General features: G+C 44.8%; 1 long non-coding RNA gene across 1 annotated transcript; it reads left to right on the top strand.

Annotated features, from left to right (window-relative positions):
* The first annotated feature begins 3,139 nt into the window (after positions 1 to 3,139).
* LOC310669993 lies at positions 3,140 to 4,368 on the top strand. Its single transcript, XR_014507472.1, has 2 exons — positions 3,140 to 3,224; positions 3,915 to 4,368. It is a non-coding gene; the product is annotated as an uncharacterized lncRNA (long non-coding RNA).
* Positions 4,369 to 15,945: the final 11,577 nt, after the last annotated feature.

Raw genomic sequence — 15,945 nt, 5'->3', positions numbered from 1 at the left:
AAAAATCTGCATGCACCATGTAGCCAGTGGGTCATTCTTTAGAGCATTATATAGTTATCGCCCGGTTTCCTGTCCTTGTAGCTGCTAGAAAATGACGGGGTGGGGTGAAGAAAAGTGTCTCTGCAGCCAGAATGTGCAGGATTTAACCAAACTTGAACCTAAGCCTATGCAACTTCTTACCAGAATGCACGAGGTTTACTGAAGTCCAAATTGCCTTCTGTACAGGACTGGCGAGTTGCATTTGACTTGATGTGAACCTGCTTTAATGACAGTGTCAGTCATTTATCTTCCTGGTGAGATAGAAATAGACACTGGATTTCCCCCCTGTTTAAAAACCAAATATTTAAAAAGTTCTTGTAGCATGGGCGTAGCCAGGATTTATTTTTTTGGGGGGGGCAGGACACCCACTTGGCACCATCCTCTGTCTGGCTCTGTCTAGCAGATTCGGAATGAAATGTCTCAACAGCAGTTGTTTTGAATTACTTTCTTTTGACCCCAGGTTCTCAGAAAAATCTGTCAAACTCTTCAGTCATTTGAAAATTATGCAGTTAAATAAAAAAATAGCAGCAGGGAGTACCTTTCATGTGGTTAACATTTTGCAATATTACAAAGAACACACCTTTTTTCATCTTATTTTTAAAAATATCTAAACTAAAGCAAGTTTCCTTGGATTTACTGAAATCCTTTTCAGCACTTCCACGTGATTGGTCAGTTTGCGGAAGACACACGCACCTCTCAGTCGGGTTGCCAGTTGTGCTGCTAGAATGCGCCACAACGATTTCAAATATTCTGATTATTTCTACTTTTAGTTGAGTTTTTTTTTATTTACAGTGGTACCTCGGGTTAAGAACTTAATTTGTTCTGGAGGTCCGTTCTTAACCTCAAACTGTTTTTTAACCTGAGGTACCACTTTAGCTAATGGGGCCTCCCGCTGCCGCCGCCGCACAGTTTCTGTTCTTATCCTGAAGCAAAGTTCTTAACCCGAGGTACTATTTCTGGGTTAGCGGAGTCTGTAACCTGAAGCGTCTGTAACTTGAAGCATCTGTACCCTGAGATACAACTTTAGCTAATGGGGCCTCCCGCTGCCGCCGCCGCACAATTTCTGTTCTCATCCTGAAGCAAAGTTCTTAACCCGAGGTACTATTTCTGGGTTAGCGGAGTCTGTAACCTGAAGCGTCTGTAACCTGAAGCATCTGTAACCTGAGGTACCACTGTACTCGATGGGGGGTGCAGCTGCCCTCCTTGGCTACGCCCACGTGTAGCATTCCTTCAGCTACCTGCCTGTCCAAACTGGTACCGAGCAAAGGAAATCCTTGAAGGGATATCAACCCAAACCTGCCGTATGGAGCAAAAGCCAGGCCTTCCTCCCCGCTGCAGCAAAGAGGCAAATACGCTTTGGGACGAGGAAAAGAGGTGGCGAAAGCCTTGGAAACAAGAGCAAAATGTAAATGTGTTAAATGGCACATGAACTAGTTGGGCTCCGTTGATTTATTACTGGCAAAACTGTCAAAGGTTCTGGTTAGCTTGCATTAAGAAAAAGAAAAGGCACTAATGTGTGTGTAGCAGTCGGGGCAAGGGGGGGGATATGGTTAAAGTATATCAGCTGTAAATTGGTGCAAAGCACTAAAAGGGACATTAGCCTCTAATCAGATTCCAACACTTCATTAAACCTGCCGGCTGGCTTTGAGAATGGTTCTTTTGTCTCCCATCTCTCTGCCCCCTCCTGGCCTTAATTTTCAGTGGGAGGGGGGCCCCTTTCTCCCTGTGGGCAAGACCACCTCCGGGATGCAGAATAGCAGGTTTGGCTCATCCTTCATTTTCCTACAGGCTGTAAGCAGCGATTGGCAAACCTGCACAGCTGGTGAGCCACCAGGGGCACATCAGCCATGTGTACCAGCCTGTGGAGGCTCAATAAAACCTCCCAGTTTTGCTTCTTGGCTGTAAATGCAAAGAAGAAGAACTGAGGGGGGGGGGGAGCCAAGCCCCTGGTAGTCTATAATGTATAGCTGATGGGCTGCTTTTGGCTTGACAGATCCTAAGCTAGGTAGGTCTGGCTCCAGTGATATTTTATTGTAGAATCGGGCCCAGTCTTGCAGCGAATATCAGGGCTGGCTTTTCACAACTCACAAAAGAGGGAACAATTTTAAATGAAAGGCTTTGAGTGTGGTTGAAATGAGAGCCTCGCTGGTCACCCCCCCTTTTTTTTGACTCCACCCTAGGCTAATGGCCAAGCCACAGATGCTGGATGACACCCTAGGATGTGAAATCTGGGCCCGATAAGTAAACACAAACTTTTTCTAGGAAGAGGATTAATTCTGGAATGATTTCTTTCCATGCTTTGGGGCACGTTAGTTGAACACTCCTAATCACTTATTAGTTCACACAAACTCCACCTTCACCCACCACTCCGATAGGAAATTAGCTAAACCCACATTTTCTTTGTGTTCCTTAGGGATGACTTTTCCTCCTAAAAGCAAGTAATGGCTTTTATTTGATTGGAACTTTTATGTGTGTGAAGAAGACCCAAAGCATCAAATTCTGCTCCTAGGTATTCAGAATTCTGAAACAAGAAAGCTGAACCTTGCACCCTGTTTTTTAATATATATTTTTTGCAAATTAATAAATTTCCACACAGTCTCTTATTTGCATAATTTAGTTTGCAGAGCTCTGTTGGTGCAGCTGTGAAGGGCACTGAACTTCCATCCCCTATCACAGGAAATCAATTTCAGCCACTTTTCTCACTTCTCAGACATTAAAGCAGGCATTAAGCCATGCCTTTTGGAGCACATCTTTGCAGCCATGATGGCTAGAAACTTGCTATTTAAAGAAAGAAAACCCGAGATGCTCAGGAAGCTGAACGATGTGCCCAATAGCACACTCTGTTCTTTCCTGTGGAATTATGACATACTCATAGCTCTGGTTATGTAACTTGTAAGGAAAGTGACCTCAAAAAGTAAGCAGTGTTGATATTTTGGTAATATGTTCTAATTTATTTAAACTTACACAGTTGATGAATTGCTTGACTTTGTCTTTCTTTTCTTTTTTAACTTCCGAGAAGTCTTGAATTGGTGAAGTGCCCTGGTTATTTCATGGCTTCTCCCTTCTCAAAGCTCACCCTTGTTTTCCTTGTTCTCTTTAAAGGACATTAACACATTGGAAGCAGAATGTTAATGCTTGATGGGATGCCTGCAGTCAAAACAGAGCTGCTGGAATCGGAACAAGGCGTAAGTGCAAGTCTCTTTCATCACAATTTCATTTTCCTTTTTGCCTAGTCACGTTGTTGGTAAACCTTTAGAGGATTTCCCTTTGTGGCAGCCGCAGACAGGCGACTTTTTTTTTGGTAAATTCCCTTCTCCTGGTCGACTCAGGTAACATCTATTTCCTCACACCTCCAGCCCACTTGGCCAAGACTCCTCTGTTAGTCAGGAAGCTGCATCGCAACACCCTAAACCATGGGTAGCTAGTGCAGTGCCTTCCAGTTGTTTTGGAGTCCAACTCCCATGAGCCTCAGCGAGCAGAACTAATTATCAGGTATGATGGAAGTGGAAGTTGAAAACATCCATAGCACACAGCAGTGGTAATCCATATGCTAAACCATTGGTTTTCAAACTGGGTGTGAGGAAAACCTTGAGCTTCTTTGGAAGCTTTGCTGTGGTTCCTTGTGGAGAAGATCAGGGATGGTGGACAAGATTTCACCACTTGCTTGCAGCTATTGATCATCCCTTTAAAAGGCAGTGGGGAACCTTCCCAAGGTATTGAAATTGAAATACTTTATTGTCACTTGTGCAACTTGTATACAGTGAGATTACACGAGCACCCCCCACTCAGCTCTCTTAGTCCTAATTCCCCTCGTTTACTGACGCACACCCACCAAATCCGAAAGTCAGTTGCCCTGTTGTTATCTTTTCATTCAGCAGCCTAACAGCGCACGGATAGAAGCTGTTCTTTACCCTGTTGGTGCGACTAATCATGCTTCTGTATCTTCTGCCTGAGGGCAGGAGATCAAGAAAGTGCCGGCCAGGGTGTGAATCATCTCTGAGAATTTTCCTCACTCTCCTGAGGCAACGTTCTTCCGCTATTTCATCCAGCGGATTCACAGGACAGCCCATAATATCTTGTGCTGTATTCACCACCCTCTGTAGGCACTTCCTATCAGTTGATGTCAAACCAGCGTACCACACCGTGATGCAGTATGAAAGGACACTTTCTATTGTGGACCGGTAGAAGGAGATAATCAAATGTTGATTGACATCGTTCTTTCGCAATACTCTGAGGAGATGGAGTCTCTTTTGGGCTTTCTTAACCACCTGGGTTGTATTGATTTTCCAAGTAAGGTCTTCACTGAGATAAACTCCTAGGATAAACACCCTTGCCTGGGCTCTGCAGATCATTGGACTGTTAATAATGCCTCTTGGAGGATAGACAAGAAGGTGTGGGTGGGTGGGTGTACATGTGTGGAAATCTTTTTCCAGCTGGAATGGGTCCTCCTGCAAAATGGAAGATCTCATTCTATCGATCTTCCCACTTTTGCTTCTGGTCCCACCTGCTGCTGGAAAGCATTCCAACCCTGAAGCTGATGCAGATTCCCCACCCCTGCTTTACAATGGGCGGGTGGCTGGTAGCATTGAGTGTTCCCAAAGGTGCACTCTCAGTTCGTGTGGAGCAACGTGGGGCGCTGTCCCCCAAGCACCTTTGTGGGACGCGAGTGGGAGCAGGCCCACGTCTTGCCAAGTGATTTGGTAGAACACTGTGCTTGGACGTGTTTCCTTATATCTGTATAATCAAAGAAGCTCATTGCATGCCTGTTTGTTTTGTTTTTGATAGAATTGTAGAGTTGGAAAGGACCATTGGGGTCATCAAGTCCAATACCCAAATTGCAGGATTTTTTTTGCCCAATGTGAGGCTCGAACCCTCAACACTGAGATTAAAATTCTCGTGCTCTATTGACTAAGAGGACTAGAAAATCCCCTGAAGGGTCTAAGCCATGATAGACCCTTCCCAGTAGCTCTAATCCCATGGGTTGAAGGAGAGCCCAATTGTCCTCATCCTGAACATTTTAAAAAGGTCCAGGCCATCAGGATAAAAAGTTCTGGTCCAGCACTCAGACATGAAGGCCTGCATTCACCTGTTCCTTACCGCTTTAATGGAGGCAGTCTGCTTCACTCTGTTGCATGGGCAGAACCAGTCCCCCAATTCTGTATCATCCTTTACGGTTCTTCTCCCACCCCCACGGTTATGCAGCAGTTTCAGCTCAAGGACTGGGTGAGTATGCGAGACACGCCAGCTCCTCTTTGAATTTGGAATGAGTTCCTATCAGTTACAGCCCCTGGCCCTCTGAGCTCTAACTAGGTTTAGTGAGAGAGAACGAAGCCATGACTATCTGTGCAGTGGAAGGAAAGGTAATCGTTGTACTAACGATTATTATGATGGCAGCATAAAGCCTCTGTGAGGGAGGCTCAGAGTCTTTCCATCAGTGCAAGCATGACTTAGTTCAGTGATTTTATGTGTTAAGACTGCCTCTCCGCCAGAGAGATCTAGGCAGGATCTAGAAAATAGTTGTGCTGCTATGTTACTTCAGAACAATTCAATTTATTCACATGGAGTAGCTAAGCTGGGGTCTCTCAATAGGTGGCCAGAATCTATAGAAACGGGGGGCGGCAGGAAGATAGCGAAGAAATTAAAACTTGAATCTGATGCTTGCCAGAGAACCTCTAACTGTTGAATGGAGGTAGCTGAAGGGAGATCCTTTTATGTTTGGCCATGCAACTTGTGCATCGTAAGAACCTAAGAGCCCCGCAGAATCAGACCAAAGGTCCATCTACTGCAGCATCCGGTCCTTGCGCCAGAGGCCCCAAAATAGGGATGCCTGCTTCATCAGATGTGTCAAGTTCCCTTTCAGGTTGTTAGGGGCAAGTGCCACAAGTAGTTTATGGAAGAAGCAGCACCAGTTGGTTGGTGGCGCTTCTTCACAACATCCAAAGCTTCAAGAGGTAGGGAGCCAAGTTTTCTAGGGGCTAAACAAGCCGCTGTGTGGCTTTATTGAAAATGTGCTGGCCACATGCTTTGTAGCTGCTGTCTAATGCACCTAGATGTTCCCATAGTGGCAAAAAGTGAATAGGTTTGCCCCCAAATGATCATCTCTCCGCCTGCACTTTCTGCCTTAGTAACTTAATGCACTGCGCCGTGAATCCCAGCGTTGTGAGTGGAGATAGCTGCACCGGAGCCTTGTGCGAATAAAAATGTATAATGAAATGATGGGATAGCTCTCATCCCTTTTTTGTACACCTCTTGTTCCACAACCCTGCAGCAAAGCTTGTTGTTGCAAACTCTGTATTGTGCTTTGTCAAGTAAAAATGAGAATATGCCTCCTGTGGCAGATAAAAGTGGTAAATAATCTTGTTTGTATGTTAAACTTTTCAATTTTCTCTTGAGTTCTTCTTTGTTAGGCTTTTAAGCATTGTTATATATATATATATATATATTCTTTTTAGGTGCCTTTTGTAAACTGTGTTGCTTTTCTCATTCCTGCCGGGAAGGACTGAAAGACTGATATTCCTTTTAAGCATTATTGGCATTTTTGTTACCGCCTTTGTGGAGATGATTGCTCACATAAGTTATCTTTCAGACCTCTCTCCCTCTCCCAGATTTTGTCGTCTTTATTTCATGCTTGAAGGAGAAGTTGTTAAGCTGTTATTTAGAGACGCCGGCATTCCATTTGTGATGCTCTGTGCCTTGTTACTACCACAGAATGCCATTATTACACATGTCTCGGGGCCCAGCAGTTTGCAGCGAGAAGGAATTTGTGGATAAATGGCGGTTTCATGCTTTGTTAGTGGGGAGCATGAATTAGGCACACCTGCAGCAATCCTTCAGCAGAACCAGGCCCTTGTGCTCACGTGTAGAACCGTCATTAGGACTTTGTGAAGTCACTGGGCGTGCCAAATGTCATGCGGTATTAGCAATCTCCTCCTCGCTGAGCCTCCAGGCACCTTGGAAAGAGCTTTAAGGCAGCCTGAGAATTTATCCAAGCTGTGCTGGACATCACACACTACCTTCTGGACCAGAAATTGACATCTCCCGGGTGCAATTTAGAAATAAGTTTGGTCCCTGAGAGATCTCAGGAATCCAGGCTGAATTTTGGTAAGGAGGGGAAGAAACGATGCCCTCCCTAAAGTTTTAGCACGGCCGAATGTGCGCTGAAAAATATTGGTAGCGTGGGTTACTGTACGTGAAGAAACTGTGCCCACTTTGCTGCTCCCCACACCTCCCCGATTGCACAGAAAGGAAGCAAGCATCCCATTCAGACTAGCAATTGTGGGTGTTGGGAGTGAAACAAAACAAGCAAGCAACCCCCAGTTGCGATGTGACTTCTCCCTAAGAATCCTGGGAATTGTAGTTTGCCTGGGGAAGCGGTTCTCAACCTGTGGGTCCCCAGATGTTGTTGGACTACAACTCCCATCATCCCTGAGCTCTGGCCTTGCTAGCTAGGGTTGATGGGAGTTGTAGTTCAACAACATCTGAGGACCCACAGGTTGAGAAAGGCTGGCCTAGGGTGTTGGGAATTGTAGCTCTGCAAGTTCCCTTTATTCTTTGGGGGAAGCTATGTGCTTTTAATGTTTTTTTGGGGGGTGCAGCCTTAGAATCCTTCTAATACGTGTCTGTAGCTTCTTTATTTTACTATGCTCATTGCAGATAATCAGTAGTGTGAAAATTACAGATAAAAAAACCCCTCTGCTCAGTGACATTCAAAATAAGTATCTCTCAACCCTGAAGTGATTGGGTGATAATCATTAGATACACAATGCCTTCATGTTAAATGCAGCATCACAGTTCTGGTGGAATAGTGACCTGGAAGGCAGGTGAAGCAAATATTTTCTATGGTAATCCATAAGTCATTTAATGAAATGTATTTTCTAGACCAAATTAAACTGTGCCACTTGAAGTTGTATTATTGTCACATTAGTAGGAACAGGAGACACCATCAGAATTGGGACTCGGTGCATAGAAGGGGAGGCCAGTCCTCTCCATCTCTGCCAAAAATCGGCAATAGAAGTTGCCTCCTTCACCTTGGGCTAATAACAGCTTCAGGGGAGCGAAGCCAGTTTTGATGCTGATTTACCCATTTGACAGGGGAATGGATTGTTCCATTGGGATGCAGTTCTCAGGCAACCAGCCTTGGAGTACAGTGGTACATCGGGTCACATACGCTTCAGGTTACATATGCTTCAGGTTACAGACTCCACTAACCGAGAAATAGTGCCTCGGGTTAAGAACTTTGCTTCAGGATGAGAACAGAAATTGTGCAGCTGCGCAACAGCAGCAGGAGGAGGCCCCATTAGCTAAAGTGGTTAAGAACAGTTTCAGGTTAAGAAAGGACCTGCAGAATGAATTAAGTACGTAACCAGAGGTACCACTGTACCTCCGTTGCCTTTGTTGGGGCTACTGGAATTTACTGAGACTAGTGGGAGAATTGCAATGGGACCAGAACAAAATAGCCCAGACCACGAGGTTACCCCTGAGGATAAGAAACCCTAGTCAAGTTCCCACATGTCACCGTGTAATTTGCAGCAAAGAAAATGTGCAGCTTCATGGTATGGCAGGGTAGTTAACATGGTACACTCTAGGTATATATAAAAAAGGTAAAGGACCCCTGGGCGGTTAAATCCAGCCAAAGGCAACTAGGGCAGGGGTAGGCAACCTAAGGCCCAGGGGCCGGATGTGGCCCAATCGCCTTCTCAATCTGGCCTGCGGATGGTCCGGGAATCAGTGTGTTTTTACATGAGTAGAATGTGTCCTTTTATTTAAAATGCATCTCTGGGTTATTTGTGGGGCATAGGAATTCGTTCTCTCCCCCCCCCACGCAATATAGTCCGGCCCACCACATGGTCTGAGAGATGGTGGGCCAGCCCACGGCTGAAAAAGGTTGCTGACCCCTGGACTAGGTGGTGCGGCGCTCATCTCGCTTTCAGGCCGAGGGAGCCAGCGTTTGTCTGCAGACAGCTTTCCAGGTCGTGTGACCAGCATGCTTCTGGCACAGTGGTGGAACACCACGATGGAAACCAGAGCAGCGCACGGAAATGCCGCTTACCTTCCCGCTACAGTGGTATCTATCTATCTACTTGCACTGGCGTGCTTTTGAACTGCTAGGTTGGCAGGAGCTGGGACTGAGCAACGGGTGCTCACTCTATCGTGGGGATTCGAACCGCCGACCTTCTGATCAGCAAACCCAAGAGGCTCAGTGGTTTAGACCACAGCGCTACCCGTGTCCTATGCTGCGATCCTGGCAAGGGCTGATGGGCATTGTTGGGCATGGAAGACATCTTGTTGGCTGTTCCTGTGCTGTTTCCCGTGCACTCCCCAGCCAATAATGCAGAGCAGGCGTGGGAAAACCCACAACGTGATGACATAATGTCACACTTTCATATAACAGAAAAGGAGGGGGAAGCTGACGGTGCGTTTCAGTGCTGCATTATATTCCTTTGATGGATGTCACACCTTGCTCCCTTCTGAGATCATCAAAATACCACAGTCCTTGGAAGGCATGGTCATTTTGGGTTGTACAAGACTGCTAAATTGCAAATGACAACATTCTAGAGAAAATATTTCATGTGGAATTCTACATATATCTTGCACACGGGATTGCCTGATTTAATATGGCACTATTTCGGAGAGCTACAATGTGTGTCTGAGGTTTGAGAGTTAATAATATCTCATATAAACACTGCTGAAGCTAACGCAGGACAGGAAAACCCCAAAGCAGCAATGAGAGAAAGAGACTTAGAATCGGAAATATATTTGTCCCTCTTGGTTGGCTGCAGCTGGCATTTCGCTAGCAAGTGAAACTGTGGACTAAAAACAGAACCTTCAAGATATATGTTAATCTCCAGGCTTTAAAATAAATAATTCAGAGCTTGTTTCGGTGAAACCTGAGGTGTAATATTTCTGTGCTTCTGTACAAGCCGTTGAAACCTACGTTGGGAACAACATAATCTAGTTTGAAGAATTAGATGAACTTGGAAGTATCACATAACCATAAATAGCAAGTGTTTTCTCCCTGTGGTCAATAGCTTTCCACTGAAAGGCTCAGAAACCACTCAACCAATTTGCATCAACGAAGTGTCATTCAAAAGCCTGTAATGAGTAGGCAGTTTAATTTTACAAAAATTGCTCATCGACCATGGGAATTTCAATTCAAAAAACATTCCGGTACTTCCTCTCCTCTCCTTGTTTTGATTTTATTTATTTCAGTTAAACATATATTCCTTCTCTCTGTGGATTATCATGGTGGCCAACTAATAATAATAATAATAATAATAATAATAATAATAATAATAATAATATATTTATACCCCGCCCACCTGGCTGGGCTTCCCCAGCCACTCTGGGCGGCTTCCAACAAAATATTAAAGTTAAAATAATAATGATTACATGTTAAAAGTGAGCTGAGCAACAGATATGATGACCAGTCAAATCAAATGAAAGCACCTATCAAAACAATATTTTTAACAGGTGGCAAAAAAATCATTAAGGTGGGTCCCAGGCAAATCTTCCAGGGCAGATGATAGAATAAACCCTTGCCTGCCTTGCAACCAAACTTACCCCTAATACAGGAGAGCCTCCTCCACTGATGTGAATGGATGGGTAGGCTCATATAAGAGGAGCCTCAGTTGCTAGTTCAAGGCTCCTGTGACATCAGAGCAGCTACACCAATGGCAAGCGTGTTGGAAGTTTGGATGCAACACAGCTTGCAAAGTACCTTTAACCTCTCAAGCTGACCTTTCTGCCTCTTTGATGTTAGACTGATATTGTCAGGTTGCATCCTGTTTTACAACTTCATATGTATATTATTTTTATTAAATTTTCTGTTTTACAATTTAAAATACTCATTTTACATCCTTAAGATATCAGTGACTCCACTTCTTCTCTTTCCATGGTTCATTTTACATATCATAAATCCCTGCATGTTTTACAAAAACTATGCCATTCAGTATTTCATTATTGCATCCATCAAAACTTATTTACATTGTTGAATTTATCTTAATGTGCCAGCGTTTTCAGCTGTACACAGTTATTTCCCATATATTCAATAAACGTTTTCCAGTCTTCTCTAAACGTATGTTTTTCCTGTTCTGTTATTCTATACATTAAGTCTGCAAGCTGTGCATGTTTTGTCAATTTAAGTTGCCATTCTTTTTTAGTAGGGACCTCGCTCGTTTTCCATTTTGGGGCTAACAAAACATGGGTCGCAGTAGTGGTATACATAAATAACAATTTTTGACACCTGGGAATTTCAGTCTGAATTATCTCCAACAGAAAGGACTCTATTTTTTGGGGGGGGGGAGTACTTTAAAACATTTTTTTCAATTCATTATGGATTATTTCCCAATACTCTTTAACCCTTTTACAAGTCCACCACATATGAAAGAATGTTTCCTCTTGCTCCTCAACACTTCTTTCTTAGAGCTCAGTATGAGAGGTCAGATTGGAGCTATCCTCTGAGAGAACAGTTAGACTAGAACTGAAAACTTTCCTATCCAAGTTATGTACTGCCTGCAACAAACTACTTTGTTATTGATTTTATTTCCTAGAACAGTGGTTCCCAGTTAGGAGTCCAGGGACCCCAGGGGTCTGCAGAATGTACCCAGCGGATCCACAGCCCCATCTCTTGCTCCTCCCCCCCAAACTATTTTTTTGTCATTTTTGCATGCTAATATCACAAATTTTATGGTCTGGTTTTTTTGTTTGTTTGTTTGTTTGTTTAGTCGTGTCCAACTCTTTGTGACCCCATGTACCAGAGCACGCCAGGCACTCCTGTCTTCCACTGTTTTTAGTATACAGTGGTACCTTGGGTTACATACGCTTCAGGTACATACGCTTAAGGTTGCAGACTCTGCTAACCCAGAAATAGTACCTCGGGTTAAGAGCTTTGCTTCAGGATGAGAACAGAAATTGTGCTCCGGCAGCGCAGCAGCAGCAAGAGGCCCCATTAGCTAAAGTGGTGCTTCAGGTTAAGAACAGACCTCTCCAGAACGAATTAAGTACTTAATCCGAGGTACCACTGTACAGCCATACCTCGGGTTACAGACGCTTCAGGTTGCGTTTTTTGGGTTACGGACTGCCGAAACCCGGAAGTACCAGAACGGGTTACTTTCATTTTTCGGCGGTCACGCATGCACAGAAACACCGAATCGCAACCCGCACGTGTGCAGACGTGTCGCTTTGGGTTGTGAACATGCATCCCGCATGGATCACGTTCGCAACCCAAGCCTCCACTGTACTTCAAATATTTTGCGTATTAGGGGCTACTCCACCTTTGGTTCAAAGATTGCTTTGCAGAGATAACTACCATAGAGTTATCAAAATTGTCAAAAGTAGGGGGTCCATGGCTTGGCTTTTGAAACATAGGGGTCCTCAGTAACTAGCTAATTGGGAAGCACTTACCTAAAAGTTGACCCTTAAAACAAGATTTACTTTCCATACGCTGCTCCCTCTGCATACGGAAGTGTTTCAATAGGTAACTGACACAGGTAAGCCCAATAGACACCTCTGCATGCAAAACTAAATGGTCACAGAATTGTGGACAGACCTGAGATGAAGAGTCTTATGCTCTACTTACTGATGGTGAAACTGGGCAAGAAGAGAGTCATAGAATCATAGAATCATAGAGTTGGAAGAGACCACAAGGGCCATCGAGTCCAACCCCCTGCCAAGCAGGAAACACCACCAGAGCACTCCTGACATATGGTTGTCAAGCCTCTGCTTTAAGACCTCCAAAGAAGGAGACTCCACCACACTCCTTGGCAGCAAATTCCACTGTCAAACAGCTCTTACTGTCAGGAAGTTCTTCCTAATGTTTAGGTGGAATCTTCTTTCTTGTAGTTTGGATCCATTGCTCCATGTCCGCTTCTCTGGAGCAGCAGAAAACAACCTTTCTCCCTCCTCTATGTGACATCCTTTTATATATTTGAACATGGCTGTCATATCACCCCTTAACCTCCTCTTCTCCAGGCTAAACATGCCCAGCTCCGTTAGCCGTTCCTCATAAGGCTTTGTTTCCAGGCCTTTGACCATTTTGGTTACTCTCCTCTGGACACGTTCCAGTTTGTCAGTGTCCTTCTTGAACTGTGGTGCCCAGAACTGGACACAGAGTTCTGAAGAAGAGAAGATTGTCAAGAGGGGCATAGTCAAAGGATGAGGAGGAAAGTGCAAGAATGTCAAGGGAGGTTCATAGGACACCGGGGGACACTTGCAGCCCATGAACTGTGCACATTCCAGTGTATATAATACTAGCAAATTATTGCGAAACTTTGAACATGTGGTAAACAGGTTGCTTGAAGGACGTATCTGTGTTTACTGCTCATTTAACGGAGGCACGTGGGAAATGCCCTAGATAAATTTTGCTAGGCTTACTGACACTCGTGGGGCTGCCTTCAAAAATCCTCAAACATTTCGCCTCCGGGAGAATGTATTTGCATCAAATCTCGAGTCCTATTCACTCATTGCCCCTGGTGCAATTAACAACTGCATGAGGGGGGAGAGGGAGGGTCTTGATGCCCCCACCCCTGCCATCTCCACCCCATGGCCCATGTGAAAGGCACCTCTCAACAAGTGATTTAGAACCTTGCATAGAAATTGCACAGGGAAGACTGCATGTGGTTTATGTACACAGAAACTAGATTCACCTCCCTAAAAACGCTGCATTTACACTATTTTTTAAAAAATAATATTTTATTAAGATTTTCACAAAAGAGAAAAAGAAAAATACAAAAGTGATAAAGAAAAACAATTAAAAACAATTCAATTTTTCATAATATATCTTGCATTTGCTTGTTTCACGGACCTCCCCACACCTCCCCTCTTTGTATTCAGCAAATCCTTTCCCTCTTCCTTTTCCTTATCTTGGTCTTAATATGTTATGCTTTTAAGTTTTCACCTGTTAACATTCCATTTTTACATATTCCTTCGTACCGTTGTTACTAAAAGCCCCTTAACCTCAATCCAACATCATTCTAACATTCGTTAATTTTATAATATTTCTGTAAATAGTCTTTAAATTTCTTCCAATCTTCCTCCACCAACTCTTCTCCCTGGTTTCGGATTCTGCCGGTCATTTCCGCCAATTCCATATAGTCCATCACCTTCATCTGCCATTCTTCCAAAGTGGGTAGTTCTTGTGTCTTCCAATACTTTGCGATGAGTATTCTTGCTGCTGTTGTAGCGTACATAAAGAAAATTCTGTCCTTCTTTAACACCAATTGGCCCACCATGCCCAGGAGAAAGGCCTCTGGTTTCTTCAGGAAGGTATATTTAAATACCTTTTTCATTTCATTATAGATCATCTCCCAGAGCTGCATTTACACTATAAAAGCACAAGCTAGTTCTGCCTAGATGACCTTTGTGAAGAAAGGAATGTGGAATGAAGACAAACAATAGTTCTTTCTTAGCAGATGTGCAAAAACCCAGACACTGCAGAGCTACATTGGCACATGGGGCTTCTTACAGGTGGCCCATTTGATTAATATATATTTTTTAATGCAGGTCTGCCGCTACTAATAACACATCTTGCCATTTGTGAACTTCTGTTTGTAAAAACCAAAACCCACTGTGTACTTCCCCTCCTCTCTACCACTAAAAGCATATACAGTGGCACCTCGGGTTAAGAACTTAATTTGTTCTGGAGGTCCGTTCTTAACCTGAAACTGTACTTAACCTGAGGTACCACTTTAGCTAATGGGGCCTCCCGCTGCCGCCATGCAATTTCTGTTCTCATCCTGAAGCAAAGTTCTTAACCTGAAGCACTATTTCTGGGTTAGCGGAGTCTGTAACCTGAAGCGTATGTAACCTGAAGCGTATGTCACCCGAGGTACCACTGTATACCTGAAGGAGTATCTCCACCCCCATCGTTCTGCCCGGACACTGAGGTCCAGCTCAGAGGGCCTTCTGGCGGTTCCCTCCCTGCGAGAGGCATAGCTACAGGGAACCAGGCAGAGGGCCTTTTCGGTAGTGGCGCCTTCCCTGTGGAACGCCCTCCCACCAGATGTCAAAGAGATAACCAACTACCTGACATTCAGAAGACATCTGAAGGCAGCCCTGTTCAGGGAAGTTTTTAATGTGTGATATTTTAATGTATTTTTAATCTTCGTTGGAAGTTGCCCAGAGTGGCTGGGGAGACCCAGCCAGATGGACAGGGTACAAATAAATTATTATTATTATTATTATTATTATTATTATTATTATTTATTATTATTATCCAGGTCTCTGAGCTGCCTCAGCTCCTGGCAACCAGTACCCCCTGGCCAGCCCCAGAGGCACCATTCGCCTGCAGAGCTTGTAGCCAGGGCTGCTGCAACAAACATCTGGCTTTGAGAGGCAGAGACACAAGAAGTCTTCAGAGAAGAGGGAAGGAAAAGGGATAGAGGTCAGTGTTGTCCGCAGCACCCCTGACCAGCATTCAAGGCACCCCAGGATACAACGGCACACTGGTTGAAAACCACTGGTTTAGGATATCAGCTTCCAGAATTAGGGAAACAGGAGAGGGGGCAGGCTGTGCCCACGGGGGGGGGGGGGGGTTGTTTTACAAGGGTTCATGGGAAGGAGAAAGAGAACGCCGGGCAGGGCAAACCACCCTGACACGATGCTTTGGTCTCCAAAGCTGCACTGCTATGAGGAACAATATGTAACAGTGGCGTAGCGTGGGGGTGCAGGGGGGGCCAGCTGTACCGGGTGCAACATCTGGGGGGGCGCGCTCGCACTCGCAGCTCTCTGCCCCTACCTGGCTCACTCTCTCTCTCTCACTGCAGTGCTGGCTGTGCAAATCCGATCCGAGCCGCCGGGTCGCCGCCCACTGTGGAGGGGAGGGTGCCAGGCGTGCGGTGTGGTGACAAATTATGCCTTGCCCCGGGTTAGGGGGCGCAAATTACTTGCCTTGCCCCGGGTGCTGACAAC

The sequence above is a fragment of the Podarcis tiliguerta genome (genome assembly GCF_965153285.1).
Source record: "Podarcis tiliguerta genome assembly, contig: HAP1_SCAFFOLD_281, whole genome shotgun sequence".
Taxonomy (NCBI): domain Eukaryota; kingdom Metazoa; phylum Chordata; class Lepidosauria; order Squamata; family Lacertidae; genus Podarcis; species Podarcis tiliguerta.
Note: the sequence above shows the minus strand (reverse complement) of the source record. Positions and strands in the feature narration are given on the sequence as shown.